This window comes from Vicugna pacos, chromosome 30 (genome assembly GCF_048564905.1).
Source record: "Vicugna pacos chromosome 30, VicPac4, whole genome shotgun sequence".
NCBI lineage: Eukaryota > Metazoa > Chordata > Mammalia > Artiodactyla > Camelidae > Vicugna > Vicugna pacos.
The window spans coordinates 18127352-18151192 of NC_133016.1; the positions used below are offsets into that span (position 1 = coordinate 18127352).

Consider the following 23841-nt stretch of genomic DNA (forward strand, 5'->3'; position numbering starts at 1 on the left):
CGTTGGACCTCCACCTTGAGGTCCTGATGCAGTCAGTGCCGGGTGGGCCGGGCGGGGCGGTGTGGAGGAGATGGGGGGTGGCGACATCACACTCTCCAAAGCCAGCCTTGTTAAGCTGTAAGCCCGAAATTTCTAGAAGCCTTGTGTTTAATCTTGATCAATGAACAATTTGCATTTCCCAAACATCCATATTTGGTATCAAAATACCTTAAATTACTAAACTTCCCACATACAACTTCCAAGAGTAAAACCGGTGAGCCTGGAAGATACTTATCACATATCCCATACCTCTGGCGTTAAACTGCTTTCATTTGAGGCAGGTGGGATCCAGGTCTTTAAGAATCCGTCACACTCTCACAGTCCGCGAAGCCTGCGTCATGTAAAAAATCTTCCAGCTTCCCACCAGTTGGCCGTTCTCCTCGGGCTCCTGCAGACCCCTTCCCGTTTGAGCGAGCGCCTAGACTTTCCCACCGCCAGGTTCTTGAGGGCTTCCTAGGCTGCGTGGTTGCAGCTGCTTCTAAAGCGCAGGTAAAAGAGGAGCAAAAAGTTCTGCATGAGTAACAGCGTATTTTGACCAGGAAAGATGACACAAATAGGGGAGAAATCCTGACAGTCCAGCCAGGGAGAGGCTTTCTGCTCTAGAGTCCTCACACCTGGGAGCTTCTGACGCGCTCACTTGGCCTCACTTCCATTTTATTCATTGTAGGAGTCCCTTTAGGAGTCCCTTATGTTTGATCCTTCCGCCAGTTAGTTCTAGAAGCAGGGCGGTTACCCCGTTTTGCAGAGGAGGGGAAGTGAGAGTCAGCGAGGCTGCCAGGACTGGAAATGAGGCTCTGACGCCAGAGCAAGGTTTGGGGGAGATGAGCCCCTGCTGCCCATTTGGCTGGAACAGCCCCTCACAGTGCCCACCCGGAGCCTGCCTTTCCTTAGGACGTTTGCAGCGTTTAAGGCTCTCTGGATTCACAGATTATATTGACTATGATAAAACACAGTCCCCAGGGGAGAAATATTTTATTCATAAAAAATACCTGCCTATGCCGCGGTGTGCAATCACCAGGCTCCTGCACCTCCGCGCGCGTTACCCGGCGGTACTGAGCACCTGCCGCGCAGGCGCTGTAGCGAGGGGGCGGGGCTGCAGCGAGGGGCGGGGCTGCAGCGAGGGGGCGGGGCTGCAGTGCGTCCTATCACCTGCGAGGTCGGCCCCGCCCCCTTAGCCACGAGAAGCGTGGGGCCCCTCTTAGGGCGGACTCGATCCCACACCACTGCCTCCCCTCCCACCATCCCCACGAGTTTTGACATCGTGGAGGCTTTATGAGGGCCAGGAGCCCGCAGAGGACCTTATCCTGACTAGATGCTTCAGGGTTGACCTGAGCAGCGGCGCTGTTCCGAGTTGGGAGGCAGGCTGGGGGTGCAGTCGTCAGCCCCCAAAATGAAGCCAGGCAGGGCACTGGCCACATGGAGGTGTCAGTACACAAGGCATCCTGCCCAGCCAGCCCAAACCCCGCGTTGAGTTCAGAATAGGATCCACGTGCCGTTTTCCAAAAGGGAGAGGCGACAAGGAGAGGGAAAAATGGATTCATTCTGAGACTAACCAGTGAGAGACATTAGAGGTGACTTTCAGCCCCGTGGTCCAGATACTTGACGGGAGGTTCCAATAAAAAGAGTAGCTTGGCAAGATAAGGCTTCTGGCCAGGGATGGAGACTCTGGTAAGGACAGGGTGATGACTGGTCCCACCTGCAGCCCATTATGCCAGGGTCCCCAACGGGCCAGGCTAAGGGGTGAGCTGTGGGCATCAGCTAAAAAGTCCGGGCGAGGATAAACCCTTAGGAAGTGTTTCCGCCACCTCCTTGTGCCCATGCCCCTCCCGGGACTCTCCTTGCTACCCAGATAGCCTCCTTTGTTCCCTCCCACTAACGTCAGTCAGCCGGGCCCTGCTTTCTGCCTGGGTTAAGACACGTAAAGTGGACTCTGCCCTGCTAGCTGGGTCTCCCCTCCCACTCAGATGTCCCCTCAAGTTTAGGAAACAGGACTTCAGTGTATTCTTCTAATGCTGATTGAATTCCTTCCTTCTGGGCAGCTTTGTGTGCCCTTGGCACAAGTGAGAAAAGGAGTAGGAAGGGTTTTAAATAGCACACAACTGGTCAATCTGCACTGCCATCGCGGGCTAGCTGTTCCAAACAAAAAGTCCAGGTGATACAATTTGTTGCAGCTGTCTTTGGCGTGGACTCCGGTGTTGCAGTGGCGTGCATTTTTAAGAACACACAAGATCCATCGGTGGAACGGAAATAAGCCAGGTGCAAATTCTGCTGCAAGCTCTGGGACCATTGCAGGGTGTGGTTGCATTTCAGACTGCATCACACTTTGGTGATCCAGGTCAAATATGGTTGTCATCCATTGCTGGCCTCAAGCTCTCTCAAGTGACTTGTCATCAAAGGCTGTTGGAATCGCTATTTCTAGGAGCCGGAAACTAAGACTGCCATAAAAGTCTTAGTCACTTCCTCAAGTTGTTCTTAAAGGCATGTTGGATAACTTCTAGAAACGTCTGTCACAGGCCAGTCTCCCGACTGCATATAAACACTTTACTGGAGACCCACATCCTTCATGAATAGGCTCTCCTGAGACTTTTGAGGTGGCCAACATCATGAATACAGAGCATTTATTTATAAAGAACATTTTTAATCACTTTCTGAGTTACTGTATCTGTTATAACAAGAGAGCAGTGAGCTGTCCTGGACCAACCACTAGATTCACTAAGTAGAAAGTGAGAAACTCAGATCTGTGCCTCAGCAAATGGCAAATACACCATTCAGGGACCTTCTGGGAATGGCTAAAATGCCGGTTGTACAAATGCCAAGGGTCTAAATAGTCTTGTTGTCAAACCAAGGGTCTCCATGTGGGATGAGAACAGGTTGCCTATACCTCCAACACCACCATTTCCCTTGCTTGGAAGGAAGAGATGTTCCTTGTCAGGACTGGCTGATCTTTGTATTTGAATGATGCTTTAGGTCTCAAAACAGTTCACAGCTATTATTACCTTCCTGTTTGAGGTCAAGAGGACAGATCTTGGATGGATAAGAAAAACACCAGGACATGAAAAGCCTTTTTGCTCAAAATCACATAATTATTAGTTGAAGCTGGAATGTGAAACCCCAGTCTTCTATTTGACATCCTGCTGCCTCTGCCTGTTTGTTACCTGGCTCTCACTTTCCCCACACCCTCCCCTGGATAGTTGATCCAGAAGAAGCCACCTGTCATAGATAGATGCCTAAATTCTACCATTAGAGTTTCATCTCTTTTGCTGAAGATATGATTGTGAATTCAAGTGCAAATGCTCCTGGAAGGAAGGTTTCTCTAAGTTAGGGATCAGCAAACTCTTTCTGCAAAGGGTCCAGATAATAAATATTTCAGGTTTTGCAGGCCAAACAGACTCAGTCACAACTAGTCAACTCTGCCTTTGTAGCATGGGAAGTAGCCATAGACCCCATAACAAATGAACAAATTACTATTCATGGACATCGACTTTTAAATTTCAATATGATTATCACATGTCACAGAATATTATTCTTCTTTTGAGAAGAATAGCACACCATTTAAAAGTGTGAAAACCATTCTTAGCTCATAAGCATACAAAAATAGAACCAGACCTTTGCTCAAAGGTGTCCCAGGCCAGTGGCTGTGCCTTGTGGGTAAAGGTTCTGCTAAAAGGACTGTGTGGGGCAACAGTGACTGTCCCAGGCAGGGAAGTGGGGAATACAGACAGGTCACTGCTGCCTGCAGTCTGTCCCTTGCAGTCCGCTGGGCCCGTGTAGAAGGGGGCAGCTCCCCACTGGGCTGTCTGCAGCGCCTGCATCGGGAGCACCCACTGCAGCCGTTTGGACCTCACAAGAGCTGTGGCTTTAACGCTCTTAAAAGCCAGATGAGGGTGAGCTGGCGAGTCACCCCAATATTAGCTTTTTCCTCTCCCCACGTCTACCTGCGAGGCTCTGTGCCCACCATAAGGAGGCTGAGAGGTCAGATTGTTCCACGTTGCAGTTACGTTTGAGGGCTTTTATTATTGCTTTGTTGTTTTTAAAACATTAAAGTCCAACGGAGGAGAAGATTGCCGCTGTAGGCTGAGGCTTTGATGTGGTAGACATGGGGTGTGCCCCAGGGCTCATAGCTCCCTTCTGGGTCTCCCCTGTGCTGGCCAAGGCTTCATCCTCCTCCTCTCTCCCAGCAGCCTCTGACCTGCTTGGCTCCAGCCCCCTCCCCAACCTCCCTCTTAGGGCAGGTCAGCCCCTCCAGGCTCACAGACCCACCACGCGGCTGACCCGGTGACTAGAGCCTTCAGCCAACAAGATCCACTTTTCTTAGTAGGCAGAAGAGAAGAAGACCAAGATATTTTTGTCCTGTTGCACACAGGTTATCTTATTGACGATTTGAGGTCAAAAGCTAGTGTGTGGCCATGCAGGGACCCCATCAGACCTCCCTGCCATCAGAGCCTGCGTGTTCCCAGCCCCATGTCCTCCGGGTGAGGCCAGGAGACAAGCTGCAAGCCCCTGCTCCTCCCCTCCCTGCCCCAGGTAGCCAGGCAGTCCTGATGCTCTTTCTAGAGGTGATTGCCAAGACTCAGGTGAAGAAATCCAGCTCTAAAGACAATGTGCAGGCAACGTGGCAGGGTAGGGGTGTCCCTGGTCTTCAGGGACACACTTGCCTTCACTGAGAGGAAGGTGATGTGGCAGAAGTGGGCCTCACTCACCTTCAGAGTGTGTCCCCTCAGGCTGTGGTCATTTCTACTGACCAGAGGGCCCTAGACCAACAGCATCACCTGGGAACCTGCAAATTCTCACATCCCATCCCAGACCTCCTGAACCAGACACTCCGGGGTGGAGCCAGCACCCGGTGTCTCCACAAGCCTCTAGGTGATTCTGAGGCTTCTGAAATTTGAGATCAGCTGTCCTCAAGCTTCTGTGTCCTCTCTTCCCGCGGGAGCCGGAAAGCTGTTCAGGCATCCACACAAATTCTGATGATCTTATTTTATAAACGTATCTAGATACCATTATTATATTATGTGTAAAATCAAAAAAGAAATCTTACAACAAAAACTTTGAAGGCTGAGCAAAAGATGAAGTTAACAACATATTGCAATGTCTTGTTTTTCTCTCGTCGTTCAACACACACTTCCAGCAACATCAGCGGGCATGCTTATGGATATAAGTCGTTTCGTCTTCCAGGTAATTTCAGTTTGGTCCAGCTCTTTGTCAGATCTGCTGAAAGCACGTGGCTGACAGCGAGCTCGCACCAGGGCTCGGGGAGGGGTCGGCTCTGCCACGTGGGGCTGCTCCCCATGGTTTCCATGCCAGTGTTCTCTTCAGTCCAAGGTTCCTTTCCACAATGTTGTAAAGCCACTTGGCCTTTTCGTGAGAGTTAATTTACTTCAAAAGTGGTAACAGAATCTCTCAGTTCCCCTCAGTGGGCACATCTAAGTTGCAGTGTGCTAAGATACCCCTCCCTGCCACAACCCTCTGCTGCCCCCCAAGGCCCCCCTTCCACCCCCCCAACACACACGGCCAGTCCAGGGGGCCAGAGTCCATGGGCACTCAGCATTAATAACGCTGTACGGCTTTCTCTTTCATTTTGGAAGTAAACCGTTAAGCTAAACAGATGAAATATTATTTCCTTTCTCGATCTCACAGATCACCTTCCACGCCCTCTGGTATGCGGTACTCCACTTTGGAGACGCCCAGACTGAACACAGCACCCCTCCACATTCCCTAAAAGCCCCGTGGAGGCACCTAAAGAGATGTCATCTGCCAAGAGGGCCTGCCAGGAGCTGCCGAGGGAAGGCCGGTCCCGGTGGTCTCAGGGCCACATGCCCCCTGCCCTCCAGGACCAGCTCCCTGTTACCGCCCTAGACGTCCACACCCTGGAGTCAGGAGTCTCCTTGGGGCCAGGCGGGCAGGACCCGCTGCTGGACAGCGCCAGCCCGGGGCGGCCACCGCCTTCCCTGGGGACGGGCCCAGCTGGCGGCCAAAAGCAGGGGAAATACGAGGGAGGGGCAGCTGCCTCCCCCACCCTCACTGTGGCATTTCTGAAATCTCATTTCCTGTCACAATTCAGAGGCAGGTGTTTCTGTTTTTAAATCTGTCCCCAGTTGCTATTCCGGTCATGTGAGTCGCTAGTTTTTTCCCAAGGACTGAAGTGCTATTTTTTTGTTCTGGGGGGGACCCAGTCAGCAGCCGGGACCCCCACTGGGTCAGCTGTGTGGCAGAGGCCCTTCCCAGAGACCTGGGGACACTCCAGGGACAGCTGGGGGCCCAGGGAACGATCCCTGGGGCAAAGAGCCCTCTGTGTTTTGGTTGAACTGCAGACGTACAAGGCGCCCGGCTCCACCCACAGAAGATAAAACAAAAACAAGCCAGGCCTGGGCACCTTAGGGGGATCCTCGGCCCCACAGGGCACGAGTCCTTGGAAACAATAGTAAGAGAGCTCACATGACAGCCAGGACCTCAAAGCCAGGAATTTTAACACTGGGGTCTCCAAACACCCTGAGAAGCACCTGCCTTATTCAGGAGGTCTGTAACCCCCACTGTGAGAATTTTAACTTACTTTTGGATGAAAATCTTAAAAATGAATGTAAACATGTTCCGTATCATATGATAAAAGATCATCTCATAACTGTTTCCGAAGCTTTCAGGGCCAAATAGTATTTTTAGAAAGAATGGAGTAGTAACCTATAATGGAAAAGAATCTGAAAAAGAACGTATATATATGTATATATACATATGTATGTATAACTGAATCACTTTGCTGTACACCTGAAACTAATACAACTGTATCAACTCCACTAAAAATGTTCTAAATAAATAAATAAAAATTACAATGGGATAAGAACAAAAAGAATGGAGGAGAGGCTTTCATTCAAGAACATCATGGTGTCCTAGGAATACAAGGGAGAAGTTTGCAGTTTCTGCAGTCGAGGGAAGACAGGCAAGTACCTTGTCATCGCACCACCCGGGTGGTGTCACTGTGCGTCATGTTCAGTGTTTGGGTTCAGAAAGTTACCCCGAGGTCACGTTAAAGTAAGCGTGCTAAGTGGAGTTTCAGCAGCGTCGCAGGGTCTATCTGTATTTCATTTGTACACGGGTTGGGGTTTGGCGTTATGTAAGAGCTATTAAGGATACGGAGTTTAAATAATTTTATGTCCAGACTTATTTAAGCAATATTATAAGCAAAAGGATTTAAATTAGCCCTGGGGGAAATTAGACTTTGGGTTTCCTTTGTTTAAAAAAGGCTTGTACCTGACTCAGATTTAAAAATCACCGCTTTGGTGTTTGAATCAGATATCCAGAATAATCTAGGATGAGGGTTGATGCTGGGAGAATTACAGAACAGTCTTTTAGGGCTTAGGACCAGCAAAGAGAGGGTGCCTGTGGGAGCTGTGTTATCACTTGTATGTTTACCAGCAGCTGAGTTTAAGCCGGGGCTGTTTATTACCAGCATCATTATTCGGGTCTGAAATCTGTTTCTAGTGCTTTGGGGTCAATGAGTAAAAAAGTGAATTTCATGTATGTGCTGTTGCCTAATGAAGCACACAAGATGCGACTTGAACACCCGCGGTCTCCTGGGAGTGGCTGCAAGCAGGTGAGGTCACCACCCAGGGGTGTGCAGCCGGCGCCTCGCCTGCTCCCCACCTCCTCCCTGGGGGACTGAGGCTTTAGGGGCTCACCAGCCTCCCCCGCTACTGGGTTGAGGGTCACCAGGTTGTCACGGCTGGGAGGGCAAGGACCACAGCTTGGTTTGGGTCACTCACACTTCCCAAGAGCCCCAGTGTCCACAGGAGCAGACAAGAAACGCAGCAGCGTGAGGGGTGTAGAATTTGTGAACGAGCCCATATCGCAGCTAAGTGTCGCTGTCACTGTAAGTGTGGGGATCCCGGGAGCAAGTCCAACCAAGGGTCCTGCTGCTGCTTCCAGCACAGCCGGGAACTGAGGTGCCAGGTCCCCTGAGGACAGAAACCCCAGCGATCTGGGCCCTTGGCCTCTGAAACAGAAACCTGCTAGAACCTTCTCACTGTGAAGGGGGTGGTTGGGAGAGAGGATGAAATAGGCCCGGCAAGCAGACCCAGACCAAACAGAGGGAACAAAGGCTGATACTCAGGGCCAGGTGGGGTGGACGGTGTTTCCCGGGAGGACAGAAGCTCTCACCACCACCTTCCCTTCAACGGAGAGAGGGTTTGACCCCCAGCGTATTCGTCTGGTAGAGGCTGCCTTATCAAAGTACCACAGACTAGGGGCTTAAACTACAAGAATTCATTTTCTCACAGTCCTGGAGGCTGGAAGTCCAAGGTCAAGGTGTCGGCACGGATGGTTCTCCTGAGGCCTCTTCCCTTGGCTTGCAGGTGGCCACCTGCTTCCAGTGTCCTTGCACAGCCTTTCCTCTGTGCATTTGCACCGCTGGTGTCTCCCCCTCTTCTCACAAGGACACCAGTCCTATTGGATTAGGGACGCCTATATGACCCTATTTACTTAATTGCTCCTTTAAGGGCTCCACCTCCAAACACAGTCACATCCTGCGGTCCCGGGGGTTAGGACTTCAATGGGTAGATTTTGCCAGGGGCCACAATTCAGCTCATAACACCAGGAAAATGGCATTGTGTGAGGTGTGGAGTCAGACCCGAGCTGTGCCCTGTGCCCTGTGCCCTGGCCAGTGAGGGTCACACAGAGCCCCCACCTGCAACAGCAGTTTCATTCGTAGTCACGGGGGATGACCCAGAAGCTCCAGGAATGGCCTGTCCCTCACCTCTCCTCCGCCCCTGCCAGCAAGGACAGGCTGACTCGGACCCTTGGCCCAGGTCTTTGAAGCTGCACTGAGCATTTGCTGTGTCCCTCATTGTGAAGGTGGACAAAGAGTCTATTTTCATATTGACCTGTTGAGGTTGGGGAGGCCCGCATGGCACTGGGCCCTGCTCACTGATCCAGAAGCTGCTCCAGGCAGCACAGGCCACCTCGGGTACCCTTTTGGATTGTGTTTATTCAGGCAGATAAGCAATACGTACAGCTCCCAGGGCTGGCAGACGCACACACCTGCCCCCAGAGCAGCACCACCACAGGTCTGTGGGTCACTCTTCCCAGACACCATGGGGATTTAGGTTGCTCTGTGAGCAGCAGCACCTGCCCCATACCCGCTCAGCGGCTCTTCATCAAGTTAGCAGCACCAGACTTCCACTGCCATTAATGACAGAGTAGGTGAATCAGACCATGTGTTTCACCAAAGACAACCAGAAAAGCTGGTCTAAATATAAAAATCACTGGAGGCATTAGAGAGCAAACGTGAGAGTGAAAATTACTGGGCCAAGATCTCATGGAGAGCAGAAACTCAGGTAGGTAAGGTAGGGGTCTAGAGCCTGGGTGCGTGTGCTGACTCACAGAGAGCAGAGGAGAGCCTGAGCATTGATCTTCAAGGCTTCCTAGGCTGCTGGGCAGGGGTTCATAACAATAGCATATCTATCAGAAGCGGAGTAAATGGAATTAAGGTTCGAAGGTTCTCATATTGCCTGAGAAAAGGTAAAAGTTATCATTTCTTTTAGAATTTGATAACTCAAAAAAAGTATTGTAATCTCCAAGTTTGACCACTAGAAATCATATATTGTTTTAAAAAGTTTAGCTACCAAACTAAGAAAAGAAAAGATGAAATAATTTTAAAAGAACTAAAGAAGACAAGAAAGAAAAAGGAAATACAGATGAACTGGGGCAAAGAGAGAGCAAATCATACTTAAGCCCAAAGGAATCAGTAGTTATATTAAATGTAAACAGACTAAACGCTCCAATTAAAAGACAGTCTGACTTGATAAAAACAAAACTCAGCTATCAGATGCTTATAGGAAGCACACTTACAATAAAAAGACACAGAAAGGTTAAAAGTTAAAATACTGAAAAAGAAAAGACATACCAATCAAAAACCTAAAGAAAGTCAGAGTAGCCATATTAATATCAGAAAAAAACAGATTTAAAATCAAGAAGCATTACTGAAAGTGAAGAGGAATTTCATAATGATAATAAGATTGATTCACCAGAACGTTCTAGCAAATCTAAATTTGTGCATGCATGATCAAAATAGCCTCTAAATATAGAAAGCAAAATGTTGACATGTAAAAGAGAAAACAGGCAAATTCAAAACTATAACTATTTTAGGCGATAGGAACACTTTTCTCCCAGAAACTTTGGAGAAAACAAACAAAACGTCTAAAAGGAATTGAAAGGACGTGCCACTTAATTGACCCCAAATAACCAACACCAAGACATAGAATTGTGAAATATTGGACTTCAAAATAAAAAGAAGATGGGGGAGGGTATAGCTCAAATGGTAGAGCACATGTTCAGTATACACGAAGTCCTGGTTTCAATTCCCAGTACTTCCATTAAAAAAAAAAACAAAACTAAAACTAAACTAATAATAAATAAAATAAATAGACCTAATGACCTCCCCCCTTCTTCCCCAAAATAAAATAAAATAAGAATAAAATAAAATAAAATAAAATAAAATAAAATAAAATAAAAAGGAGAGGGGAGGGTATAGCTCAAGGGGTAGAGCACATGCTTAGCACACAAAAGGTCCTGAGTTCAATCCCCAGAACCCCCTCCAAAAATAAATAAATAAGTAAACCTAATTACCTCCCTGCCAAAAAAAAATTAAAAATTAAAAAAAATGTTTAAATAAAATAAATTTTTAAAAAATATAAAAAAAAGAAAAAAAAGAAAAAAGGAGGAGCATAGTATGTATTAAGTATAAACAAGAAGAGGGGGAGGAAGTGGACTGGGGTGAGAACACACACACAAGGGAATCTTTTTAACTGTTTTCAGTAACCAGACTTTGACCATAACGTTCCATTTCCCACTGAGAGAAACCAGAGCTTCAGGGAGAAATGCCTGGGACGAGAATTGTGCTCCATGAGCCTGGAGTATCTTGTCACCTGGGATGGAAAGGAAGCTGTCAAAGTCACAGGAGCCAAGTAGAACTCCAACTGGCCAAACATGGGACAAGGAGAGCATCAAGGATAATTAGTGTATGAAACACAGCAACCGGATTTTGTTCTTTGTGTAGGACTAACACAGACACACAGACACACAAATGAGCAATCCCCAGATCTGGGGAGCTCTCAATGAGCAAAGTCTATATGAGGCACCTGTGAGAAAGAATGTGGGAAAAAGAAACCCTACCCCAGACCCCACACTAGCTGTTGGGGTGGGGGGATTGGTACGGGGGCAATAGGAGGGATCAGGAGATTTAAGATAAGGTCCTACCCAGGGACAAGGCACACTTCCTGGTTTTCAGTTTTTTGCCGGCTTGCCGTGTTTTGTTTGTTTGATAACATATCAAGTTGATTCAAAGGGCTTAGAGTCTAGTTGGGGAGATACGTATTTGTGAACAAAAATCTAAGAATTCTTCACTGACAGATGAATCGTAAAGATATCACTGGCACTAGAATTAAGGAGGGAGGGTTGCTGTTTCTCAGCGCTGGAATGGAAGGACTTTGGACTCATCACAGAAAATGTGGGTTTACATCTCAGCCCTGTGTGACCTTGGAGAAGTCCGTTGCACCTTTCTGCATCCTCGTTAGCAAGTTAGCAAAGGAAGCCTTGGAGGCTGAAGCTCTTGGCTAACAGGAAATCCTTATAGGCCCCCAGGGTTGGGATGGCCAAGTTTCCCAAGTCTGGTGGGGGGCAGGGGAGGTGGCAGGGAGCAGGGGGCAGGGGCCATGGAGACACAGCAAAGGAGGAGAAAAAGGCGAAAGCACCCACAAGAGAGCTCGGAGAAACCAGACAGGAGCAGGAGGGCTTCCCCCTCTCAGCAGGGGGCTCCTTATTGCCCAGGGCTCCTGTTGGGCGTGTGGGGCCAAGATGACCCTGTGGCTGGAAAGCCACACCCCCTCCCCGCCCCATCTGCCTCCCAACTCAGACCATTAAGGAAGGAGGCTGAAATGAACTCTTTGTCCCTGTGATGAGTCTAAGTACGCCAAGAAAATTCAAGTTTACTGAGTCTTAAATTATCAACCAGCTTGGCACTGTCTGCATTTATCGAAATCTGGACCCGGAAGCCTGCTCATCCAGACTTGTGCTCACACAGTCTGATGAGTCCAGCTATAACGCTGCCCTCATTTTCCAAGGCGACTGACAATAAAGGGTTTTGCTTAGTCATCAGCAAGAAGATCTGGGAGGAGGGAGGAAAGGGATGTGTGCCTAACAAGAAAGCACAAAGGACATGGAAGCAATCTAAATGTCCATTGACAGATGAATGGATAAAGATGATGTGATGTATATACACAATGGAATACTACTCAGTCGTAGAAAGGAATGAAATAGCACCATTTCCAGCAACATGGATGGACCTAGAGATTATCAAGAAATGAAGTCAGACAGAGAAAGACAAATTATCATTTGATATAACTTATATGTGGAATCTTTTTAAAAATGATACAAATGAACTTATTTACAAACCAGAAATAGACTCACAGACATAGAAAACAAACTATGGTTACCAAAAGGGAAAGGAGTAGAGGGTGGAATAAATTAGGAGTTTGGGATTAACATATACACACTATTATATATAAAATAGATGAAGAAGAAGGACCTACTGTATAGCACAGGGAACTATATTTGCTATCTTGTAACAAACTATAATGCACAATAAAAAGAATAATAATGCTATTTAAAAAACCTATAATGGAAAAGAATCTGAAAAGGAATATACATATACACACATACATGTAAAATTGAATCACTCTGCTGAACACCTGAAACTAACACAACATTGTAAATCAACTATACTTCAATAAAAATAAATGAAAACCTTAAAAAAGAGGGGAATAAAAGGAAAGCGCAGAGGAACTAGGCTTGAAAGAAATCCTTAAAACACAGGGTGGTTGTACAAAAGCTCATCAGTTTCGTGTTTCTTTTCTCTTTCCTTTTTTTTTTTTTAATTGGAAAACCTGATTTCGCATTTGTGTTCTGGGTCCTGGCTGAGCTGCCCAGCGGCAGACCTGGCCGCCATAGGCTTCTGCTTCCTAATCTCTACAGCGGTCTTGAAATGCCTGCTGTTATATCATGGAGAGAGAAGAAGGATGGTGTCAGGAAAGCACTTTGTCACCTCAAAAGCATTCAACATTCTTAGCTCGCGTCTCAGAGGGCCTCTGCAGGGCCACTGAAGGAAGGAACAAAGGCAACCACCTGGGCAGAGGGAAGGGTTAGCCCAGCAAACTGTTCTCTTGTACTTTGAAAGAAACATTTGCCCTCATCACAAAGTAGTCTTAATCAATTCTTCTCCCAGGTCACCTCCAAACCCCCTTGTGGCAGGGGACACAGGTCACCATACAAGCAGTGGAATGTCCCATAAGAAATGCAATGCTGGACTCTTCCAGGACCTCAGCTGGGAGCCCCACCCACCTAGAGCCTCCCCAGACACCTGGCATTTCTGGACTTGTCTGTTTCATGAGCCTGGTGTCCTGACGCTCACTGGGAGGCGGGATCCCACGGTGGTGGCTGGGCTGAGTCTGGTCGGTCTGTGTGTCTCTGGGCAAGTCACTTAGCCGCAACCTCGGGGAATGCCTGTTTCTCATCCGCCCAGCAGGGCAATGATAATCCTCTCCTCACAGCATTGCTGTGACGATTAAATAATTCACACAAAGCATTGGACAATGTCTAACACTTGGGAAGTCTTCAAAAAGTATGTTATAACACTCAGGGAAAAGAGTCAATCTCTAAGTGAAAGGCTTGTTTCTCAGAGAGGTGAAAAGGCCCACGGAGGCCCCAGCGGTGGGTCTCAGGGACAGACGTGCCAAACAGAGGCACCTTCAGGGCCCGCGCTGCTCACCTAATACACATTTAGACATGTGCGCACGTCCAGACACTTAACCAAGTGTCTCACAGCACCTCTGCCAACCCCCAGCCTCAGCCACCCTGCCCCAGGCGTGATTCAGCGTTTGAGCGTATTTATGAGAAACCGTGAGTTCATTTCAAAATGTCAAATGCTCCTTAGTGACTAACGGTCACTGCCCTGCTCAATATCTTCACAGACGTTGTGCCAAGGGCCTCTGCACTTCAGGAACATCCGTCCGGCTGTCTCTCCCAAGGAGCTACTGTGTCACCAAACCCCTCAGAATAGTTGGGGAGCCCAGGCCCTGCTGGGAGTCTCAGCCAGAAGACTGGGGAATGGGGAAGGCGAAGACTGGAGGATGAGACCCTATAAACTCAACCACCCAGGAAAAATAACCAGTGCACTGGACACGTGGGGCTCATGTGATGTGCCCAGAAAACAATTTTATTTTTTGCAATTTTTGCCCATAATTTTTGCCCATTGCTCGCATCCTGTCCAGACTCTCCAGCAGGTTCTGTGCCTGTTCTGTTCACTCTCAATTTCAAAAAGTCCTCTGGTCCTTGTTTAAAAATTTGTATTATGGAAATGTTCACACACCACTAAAAATCAAGAAAATGGTATAATGAACCCCCCCACACACACACACACAATCACCCAGCTTCAACAATTATTAACGGTCCCATTTGTTTTACCAGTTTCCATTTCCCACCCACCAACACACACAATGTGTCTTTGCTGGAATAAAGTAAACCCTCTGACTGCTTTCAGAAACCAAAATAGTTCAGGAATGACTACCCAGCCCAGTGGAACAACCTCGGCCAAACTGCCAAACTTCATCTCAAGTTAAAGCTAACTCTCCCACCCAGGGCTGCTGCAGGCCAGGAGCCAGCTTTTGGAAAGGGGTCGTGGTGGGGGTCTTCTCTGTTCCCCACCTGCAGCTTCTTCTCCTGCCACTCACAGCTGCTTCTGGGTCCTTCAGGGTGGGCAGTGGTGGGGTAAGGGCCAGAAGAGATGTCCCCGTTGGCTCTCAAGGTTGGAGGTGCCGGTCCTCTAAACATCAGCTAAACATCTCTCCCCTGCAGGGCTTGCCTACTCGGAACTGGCCCCAGAGCTGATGGACAGATGGTGGAAACAGACACCTGGCCGACCGCCTGCGTCAGAGAGCAGTGCATGCTGGGTTACCAAAGGTAGTGTCGTTGATCTGTCTGTGAAGACGTTTCTTCACTGGAAAGAAAAATCTGGTGGGAGGAAGAGAGGATAAGCACTGTCTCACCCAATACCTTAGGTGACCTGGCATCTCACTTGGGAATGTTGGAATAGTTAGCACTTCTTGCTTTGGAGCCATGCTGTCCAACGTGACAGCCACGGGCCGGTGGGGCTACTGAGCACATGAGATGTGCTGTGAGCGTGAAATACACACCGGCTCTCCACGACTTGGTGTGAAACACGGCGTAAAACACCTCATCAATATTTTTCTACATTGATACCATGTTGAACTGATAATATTTTTACATATTACATCAAATAAAAGGTATTAGTAAAATTACTTTCACCTTCTTTTTGATTTTTTCAGGTGGCTACTAGAAAATTTTAAATTATATTCAAGGTTCACATCCTTTTTCTGTTGGACAGTGCGGCCTTAAAGACTCAGCTAAAACCATGGGTGAAATGGTTGCATTTTAATTGCATGATATGAAAACTCCTCCCCTCTCCAAAAAAAAAAAAAAATTGGTCCTAAAACCAACAAAGGTTTGATCTGGATGAGGGTCTAGCTGGACTCCTTCATTTTACAGAAGATGAAACTGAGGCCTACAGGGAAGTGACAGGCCTGGCTGGAGGTCACCAAGTGTCACTACAGAGCACACAGGCCATTTCAAGCTGGCTCACGAAACCGTGGGAAAGACAGGTGCCAGACTTCCAAAACTCCTTCAAACATGAAGGCCTCAAAGAGTATTTTTTAGGGCAGGGGCTCTGCCGCCACCGCCGCCGCCCGTGATTGCTCAGCCGGGGGTCCAAGCCGTCGCGCCACGGACACCTGAGACCTGTTCTCCAGGTGCTGGAAGGGGACAGGGGCCAAGTGCATCGCCCGCTGGAGCAGCGAGACATGGAGGTGAACGTGCGGACAAGCGGGACCGCACCACCTGGTACTCCGCCCGCCTGTGTGGACCCAAGGAGCTCGTGTTCTACCTGCTGGCGATGTGGAGCGCATCTCACAGCCAAGGTGAGCATCTTCCGGTCCTGCGCGGCTTCTCAACTGCGTTTCCCGTAGAACTAGAACATGCTCTGCCAAGCCAGTGAGTATCTCTGTGACCTGCACACCCCCGCCCGCTGACTCCCCAGCAGCTCCACCTCTTAGGTGCGGCATCGCCACGCCTTCTCCTCCTCAGGGCCTTTGCACTTACAGTTCCTTCTGCTTGGACTTGCCCTTTCCCAGATCTTTTTTTTTTTTAAAGTATAGTTGATTTACAATGTTGTGTTAGTTTCTAGTGTACAGCAAAGTGATTCAGTTATACACATACACTCTTTTACAAATTCTTTTTCGTTATCAGTTTTTAGAAGATATTGAATATAGCTCCCTCTGCCATACAGTAAAATAATAATGATGATGATGATGATGATGATGATGATGCAGTATTTCAGTGTCTTATAGCTGAGTGACAGCTCGGAGTGGGGACGGCAAGTCCAGGGACCTTTTCCCGCCACCGGCAGAGACGGCCAGGTGGCCGCCAGCAGACAGCACTGGGCCTGAAGAGGTCTGGGTCTGAAGTCAACCAGCTGGCAGCCTGAGGCCTAAATCTGGCCCTCTGACCTGTTTTGGTTGGCTTGCGATGTTTGACAGATTTTTTAATCATTTGCCAATGCTGCAACTTTAGGAAACGTCAATAGAAATGTGGGTTCCAACTTCTCCTAAAAAATTAGACCTGGCGACAGGAGGCTTGGTGTCCCTGCTGTGCCCTCAGCTGGTGCCCCTCTGGAGGCGGCGCCTCCCGCGAGGGTCCCCACGCTCTCGCCTTCTCCCCCGCACCCCCTGCAAGGCCCAGGGGCTGTCTCCACAGCTGCAATCAGCTTGAGCTCTAGGTTTCCTCAGGGCAGAGGTGAGAGGCCAGGGAAGTCGTTTGCATATCTCTGTCACTAACAAAAGATGAAGAAATAACAGCTAGGCCAAGAGGGCTTCAAGATTCAGGGGCAAAAAATCTTTTTTACTGGCTGCTCCAGCCCTGTGCATCAACCCCCTCCTCAGCAGGGACACCCGAATTTGCCATCTGATCGAATTTGTTTCTGCTGCAGCTCGTGACAAAAGAAAAGATGGCTGTTTTACCCATTTTCTACCAGAAAACAGAGGTACCCAGAGGCCGCCATCCGCTGACTACAGGCAGCTGGCTCTGGAGCCTGTACCCCGACATCCAGGGTGCCCTGCGGGCTGGGGCTTCCTTCCAGCATTCCAGCATTCCAGAGCCAAATCACCAGGATTTGTCAGCCAGGGCTGCAGGTGTTTTTGTCCTAAGGACAGATAAGGTCCCTCTGGGGGGCAAAATTCCATGCAGTTCGCCTCCCCAGGGCTTGTCCCAAGAGCCATATCCAGGTGCGGGAAAGAGAAGACACGGCGGGAAGCCGCTGGCATTTCTGCTGCTTTTCCTGATATCAGGACACCCTTTGTTCCCGACAGCATCCTACTCTCAGGGTTCTGGAGCCCAGTCCTGTCTCCAAGGGTGTATGGCCAGCCACACCCAGACACCCCCAGCTTTCAGAACCTAGCCCCAGACAAGACCTGCCTTGCGGGGTCGGCACCGGGACGGGAACAGGGCAGCCGGGATGGACCTCTCAGCTGGGAAGCTCTTTCTGATCCCAGGAGACCTACGGATTGGGATTGTTTCTTGCAGCCAAAAGAACAGGCAGAAGAGGGCAGGCTGCCTTGGTAGGGGAGGAAAGGGGAGGGAAGTGGGTTTCGGCTATGACCAGGGCTGCTTGCATGGTTCAAAATTACTTACTTTGGGGGGGGGACAGCAAATGGCAAGGGCACAGCTAGCAGATGCCCATTCGCGTCTGTCCCCAAACCTGATGAACTAACACGGAAACATACTTGCCCAGCTGCCGAGGTGGGGGAGCAATGCCTGCCAGGTAAATGGCAAAGGATGAGAGTCCTTCATTTCACTCGGAAACAAGGCGGAGAAAGATGGGAAGCGAGGGTAGGTGGCCTGCTCTCTGCCCAGCCAGGGAGCCTCTAAGGGCAGGACTGAGCTCACTTGCTCTGTTCGCAGTCACAGCATTTATGCTTCTATTTGCTTGTTTGGTTTTCCCTCCTTTGTTTAGAAAAAAAGTGTCACACAGGGATTTGAAAAAAATCCCTCAGTGAGAAAAGGAGCAGAGACAGTGTGTTTAGTCCTCTACTTTTCCAGGAGAATGAGGAAAAATAAGAATATTATTCAGGCTTGCTTGGATTTACTTCAAGAAAATACAGAAGTGCACACAAGACGCTAATCAAAAGTGGTTGCTGGGGGGCAAGGGAGAAAGAGTGTATCTCAAGGCATCCATTTAAATAATAAAGTGAAATTTAAAATAAAGAAGAATACCACAAACAACTTCATAAACAGTTTAAAAAGCAGATGAGGGACAGGTACCCTTAATTCTACTGCTGTCAAAGCACAGATACATTCAGTTGTGCCTCTTCTCTTCCTGCTTTGATTCCCAGGCAATTTGTGTATGGTTACTATATTACAGGGCACTTAAGCTTGTCTCCTAACTGTTTTACTGAACATTATCAATGTTTTCCAGTCTGTCAGGTAGGATTCATTTGGGGTGGATACAGAAAATTCCATCACCAATTTTGCTTCTATAGACCCATGGTCTTTATTTCTAAAGCTCACCAAGTTCATTATCTCTAAAGCGCATCACACAGCACAATCATGGCTGCAACTGGGGTCGATGGGAGAGCAAAACAGAGACTTTATTCTCCTAGGACACAGGCAGGAAAACAGAGTCAGGACCCACATACATCCCCCTCCAGGCAACTGTGACTGTTCATTGACCTAACATGGCTGGAGCCCCCCAGAAAGTTTTTATTTCCCCTCAGAGCTGAGTTCTTTAAGATCTCTTTACTTTTCATTTTTAAATTATAGACTCTTAGGAAGTTGCAAAAATAGGACAGAGAGGTCCTATGTATCTTTCACCCAGTCCCCCACAATGATGACATCTTACATAACTCTAGCATATCAAATACATCAAAGCCAGGATTTGACATTGCTACAATGTGTGGGTAGCGCTATGCCATTTATCACACGTACAGGTCCCTGCAACCACCACCCCATTCAAGATAACCATCCCAGCCCACAAAGCTTTCCCTTGGGCTACCCTCCCACCCACTCACCCTCACCCCTAACCCCTGGCAACCAGGAATCTCTTCTCCATCTCCCCAGTTTTGTCGTTCAAGAAGGTGGTATAAATAGAATCAGACACTGTGTGACATTTTGAGGTTGACTTTGAGGGGACTATTCCAAATAGACTGTTACGAACATTTGTGTACGGGTTTCTGCGCGGACATAAGCTTTCACTTCTCTGGGATAAAGGTGACACCGCTGGGTCATATGCTAAGTACTGAGTTTTTAAAGAAACCGCCAGACCGTGTTCCGACTGTTCCTACCAACAAAGGATGAGAGATCCAATTTCTCCACATCCTCTCCAGCGTTGCAGTTTGAGCATATCACACAAGTGGGCCAATCAGAGCCACTCCCAGGTGTCAGCGGGTGACATGGAGAAAGGCAAGTTCTTTACTGGCGTTGATAGTTGTAAGTGATGTTTGTTTATTTGTTTCAATTTTCTGTGTTTCTGATGCTTTGATATCTGGGCCTGGCAAGATTGCCCCTCCCAGGGCTAGCCAGTTCCTAGAGACAGTAAACTAGTGAGACTTTCACATGCAGACTAACCAGGCAGAGCCCACACCCCCAACAGCCTCCTTCATTGGCTCTCCCACTCAGGGCCACTGTCTCCCTGCCCTAATCACCCCAGGGCCTGATGTCAGACACCTATGGGCAGCCCCTTGACCCAAGAGCCCCCTGAAATTATTCAAAACAGCCCATCCTTGCTTAACCTGCTTCCCTGGCTCACCCAGTTCCTTCCCACAAAAACCACAGTGAAGGCTCTTGCCCACGTTTGTTTCCCAGCTGTGCCCTCTGCCTCGACTGTGCAGCCTCCCCGGATGGCCCCGCAAGCATACTGAGCTCCGTCCTCTCGGGAACGGGAGAAAAACTAACTCTTCGGTGGCAATTGTCTCCTGATCTGTTGGCCTCGCCAGATCTAATAATAAACCCAACATTTTAAAACACGAGGACAGTGTAAGCTCCTAGTTGCAGGTGGTCACCCTTGCCCCCCACGAGGAGAGCCTACCTGGGTGAGAATGAAGCCCACCCGCAGGAACACACAGGAGAGACAGCGTCCTGATGGAGTCGGGTCAGGCCCCGGATCCACCCGTGCCTGAAGGCCCCCCAGAATTCCTGTTACATGAGCACTGACCTTTTTTTCCCCCTTAAACTATTTTGAGTTGGATTGTCCATCCCAAGCACCCTGACTGATGCACAGACAAGCCAGGTGACCCTGCCCAGCTGCCATGACAAGACCCAGACTCCCAGGAGCGCAGTGGAAGCTGTCCTGACAACTTGGAAAGAGAGGAGCTGGTGGTGGGCAAGAGGCCGGAGCATCTGTCCGGGGGCGATCGGGAGAACAGCTCTCTGGGCTCGGATTCCTCACCTGTAAAAGAAATGGTCCCTATGGTCCCCCTGCTCATGCTCCTCAATTCTCTAAGTTTTCATTTCAAAGGAAAAATAATGCTAGCGAGTCTTTCAGAGCACTCACCACAGGTCAGTAATTCACCTAATCCTTATAACAGCCCTCCAAGGGGGTATGACTATGTCCATTCTACAGATGAGGAAACTGAGGCACAGAGGGACCAAGGCCAGGCTCACAAGTGGAAGAGCTGGGATGAGCCCCCGAGCAGTCTGGCTTCAGGGTTCTTACTGACGGCGACCCCTGAGCGCCTCAGCTTCCCTCTCTGACACTTCCATCCACAGGAAATTCTCCCAGGGCTGAACTGAATTCTCAATCTGTCTTTCACCAGTTCCTTCTACAGTCTTTTCCTTCCCAGACTTAATCATCTGACTCTTTAGACATCCCTCAAATGTATTAGCTGCTGTTCCTTTAAACATTTTCTTTGCTCACTAAGTTGTCCCCCGCGATTCCCGTCATGTAATCCCCAACAGTGGGGGGACTGTCACTCTGGGACCAAGTCAGAGAAAGGCCTGCAGCAGTGGAGGGAGTGGCACATCACCGAGAGTGTCCCTGAGGCCAAAGCAAGGCCCTGGGGACTGGACGGTGCTGGGGGGAGGGAGGTTTAGGGGGCAGATTCTGAGATCCTGCTGAGGCCACCATCACTGAAGAATCGGGTGTCTGGGTGGCCCATGCCTCCTGTTTGTGAAAAGTCCCATGATGGGTGTCCTTGTCATCTTCTCCACGGTCCCCCATATTCCCCACCATTGCCACCACCGCTGCTTCTAGAGGAGGAAATTTGCCTTGACACTTTAGCTGGTAAATTATATTACTGAGATTTACAATCAGGCCTGACTTCAAAGCTCATGTTCCTTCTACAACATCATTAAATACAAGCTTTAAAACACCCCCCAGGGCTTAACATCACATTGTTGACGGCTAGCATGGAGGGTGCGGCTGGCCCCAAACAAGGGCAGCTTCTCTGGGAGAAAGCTGAAGTCAACACGAGGTGGTGAGAGCCATCGCACGTGATGTGAGTAGAGACTCCAACCGCCGGAGCAGAGGATACCACAGGAGACCTGGGCCTTGGAGCTGAACACTGAACTGGTGAGGAAGGGGCTCTTCTGGAACAATAGCCTTGAATGTCCCTGCATCCTACTAGGGGGGTACACCATTCTCAAGGACAAATAGCCTCAAAGCTATTTGCTGACTTGAAAAGGTGGTGTGAGGACTCTAGCAAAAATGCTCCCACAGCCATGGCCACACCCAAGGCAGTAGCTGGTGGCGGTTTGAACTCCAGCTGCAGAGGCAGCTCTGAAACAGAGCCAACACCCACCTCCGGCTGCCCCCGGGATCCCCCGCCCCCGCACACGCACAGCACAGTATCTGATGAGCTCATCCATCCTGGGGCATCAGAGGCCCTCTCCCCTGGAAACAGGGCTCTCAGCCAGGAAGGAGGTTCTTGGGAGGCAGGCTTTGTCTCAGCACTAGGAAGAACTTTCCAAATTCAAAGTGGGGGCAAAATGGGGACCCAGCTTTGTGCTATGTCGTCTTCTCTCTGATGCTGGAGTTTCTAACGTTGTTAGCAGTTCTGGGACTGCTGTGGAGTTTCAAGCCACTGCTCACCAGCCGCCTCCAGTTCCACCTCTGCCCAACATCGCCTCTGCCACGTGGTTCACACGCCACAAATGCCTGCACAGTCCTCTGTTTAGTGGCCTCTCAATGGGCCAACAGTCAGGACGGTGGCTCAGTGACTGACCCCTCCAGCTGCATGTCTAGGGGCCAAGCTGCCCTTGCCCGCACGGACCGGCTCTCTCACGCTGCGGGCAAACCTGGTATTTCCACAGACAGGCTGGGAAGGCATCCCTTCCAGGGCTGACCACCAAAGAAGTTGGCCAAGACGGAGGTCTTTCCCACCCTTCCCACCAGGGGGCGCTTTAAGAGGAAAATTCGTGGGCAGCTGATTCAGAAGCCATTTTCCCTCTGGATTCTTCAGCAATTTTTCTAATGTAATTGTCCCACTGCAGCGCATCCGGAAAACACATTTTCCTGGTCTCACTCCTACACTTTGCCACTTACTCACGATTTAGATGTTATTTCAGTAAAATAATTTATGACTCACCTGGTATTCCTTCAGAAGTGTTGGATTTTCAGGAAACTGAGACCCAGAGAGATTTAAGGCCTCTGTGCTTCACTTTCCTCATCTGTAAAACAGTAATAATATTCCCTCATTAAATGTCTGCGAGAATTAAGTGAGCAACTACAGGTAATGAGCTCAAAGCAGTGCCTGGCACACAGAAAGTGCTCACTCAGTGTTAGCTGTTACTTTGTTGTCCTTATTTTCAGCCTCCTGGGCCCGGCCCTAGAATTCCCTCTTTGGCCTGGAGCTCCGCGGGCTCAGGGGTCTCCCTCAGCCTTTAGTGACGGGGGCTCTCTGGAGAGCTCATGAGTACCAGCTGTCCTTCCGACGCTCTGACAGCCAAGCCATTAGCATCGGGGGAGGTCTGACCCCCTCCGGAGCCCAGGAAAGGAAGGAGCCCGGGAAGAGAAGCGGCCCGGGGACGCCGGCCTCCAAGGTGGCCAGTGCCAGCCGGCTCAGACTCCAGACCCCGGGCAAACGAGGGCCTGGCTAAGTTCCTCTGCAGACCGAGGCTCCTGTGGACGAAAACAACAGCCGTCCTAGGCTGTCTCCCGGAGTCCTTGCGACATCCGGATTAAAGATCCCAGACAGCCGCCATCTAGGGGGCAGAAGCACCGGGGTTCGCCCGGTTCCCAGCTCCCGGGGCGGCGGCCGGGCACACCCCGCGCCAGCCTCCGCCGCCGTCGGGCTCGGGTACCAGGCGAGCGGCTCTGGGCTGGGACCGGGCGCGCCCTCCTCACCCGGGAGGAGCCGGAGGAGTAGGCCGGAGGGAAGGGAGATTCGGAGGACCGCGCTGCGCGGGGCGATGGCGACCCCTGGCGGTCGTGGCGGGAAGCGGAGAGCCCGAGCGCGACTCGTGCCCGCTCGGCCGGGTCCCCAGCGTCCCCTCGCGGCTTCTCTCCGCCTCGGCCCCGCCTTCCCCGCCCCTCCGCGCCTCCCGCCCCGGGTCGCAGCCACCCGCAGGCCCCGACTCGCCGCACCCCGGATTCCTGTCTCGCCCCAGGATGCCTGTCCCCGGCTACCTGTTGGCTTCCCGGTGCACGCGGCTCCTGGTGGCAGTTCTGAGGGAACGCAGAGCCGGGCTGAAGGAGAG

At 49.9% G+C, this 23841-nt stretch overlaps 1 long non-coding RNA gene across 2 annotated transcripts; it reads right to left on the minus strand.

The window, feature by feature from the left end:
* Positions 1–23461, minus strand: LOC116286084 (uncharacterized). 2 transcript variants are annotated; one of them, XR_004195843.2, is made up of 3 exons: positions 22918–23461; positions 22731–22812; positions 1–517 (listed from the first exon to the last, which is right to left on the minus strand). It is a non-coding gene; the product is annotated as an uncharacterized lncRNA (long non-coding RNA). The 2 variants fall into 2 exon arrangements; XR_012065805.1 differs by lacking the exon at positions 1–517 and adding an exon at positions 18773–20593.
* Between the last annotated feature and the right edge of the window lie 380 nt (positions 23462–23841).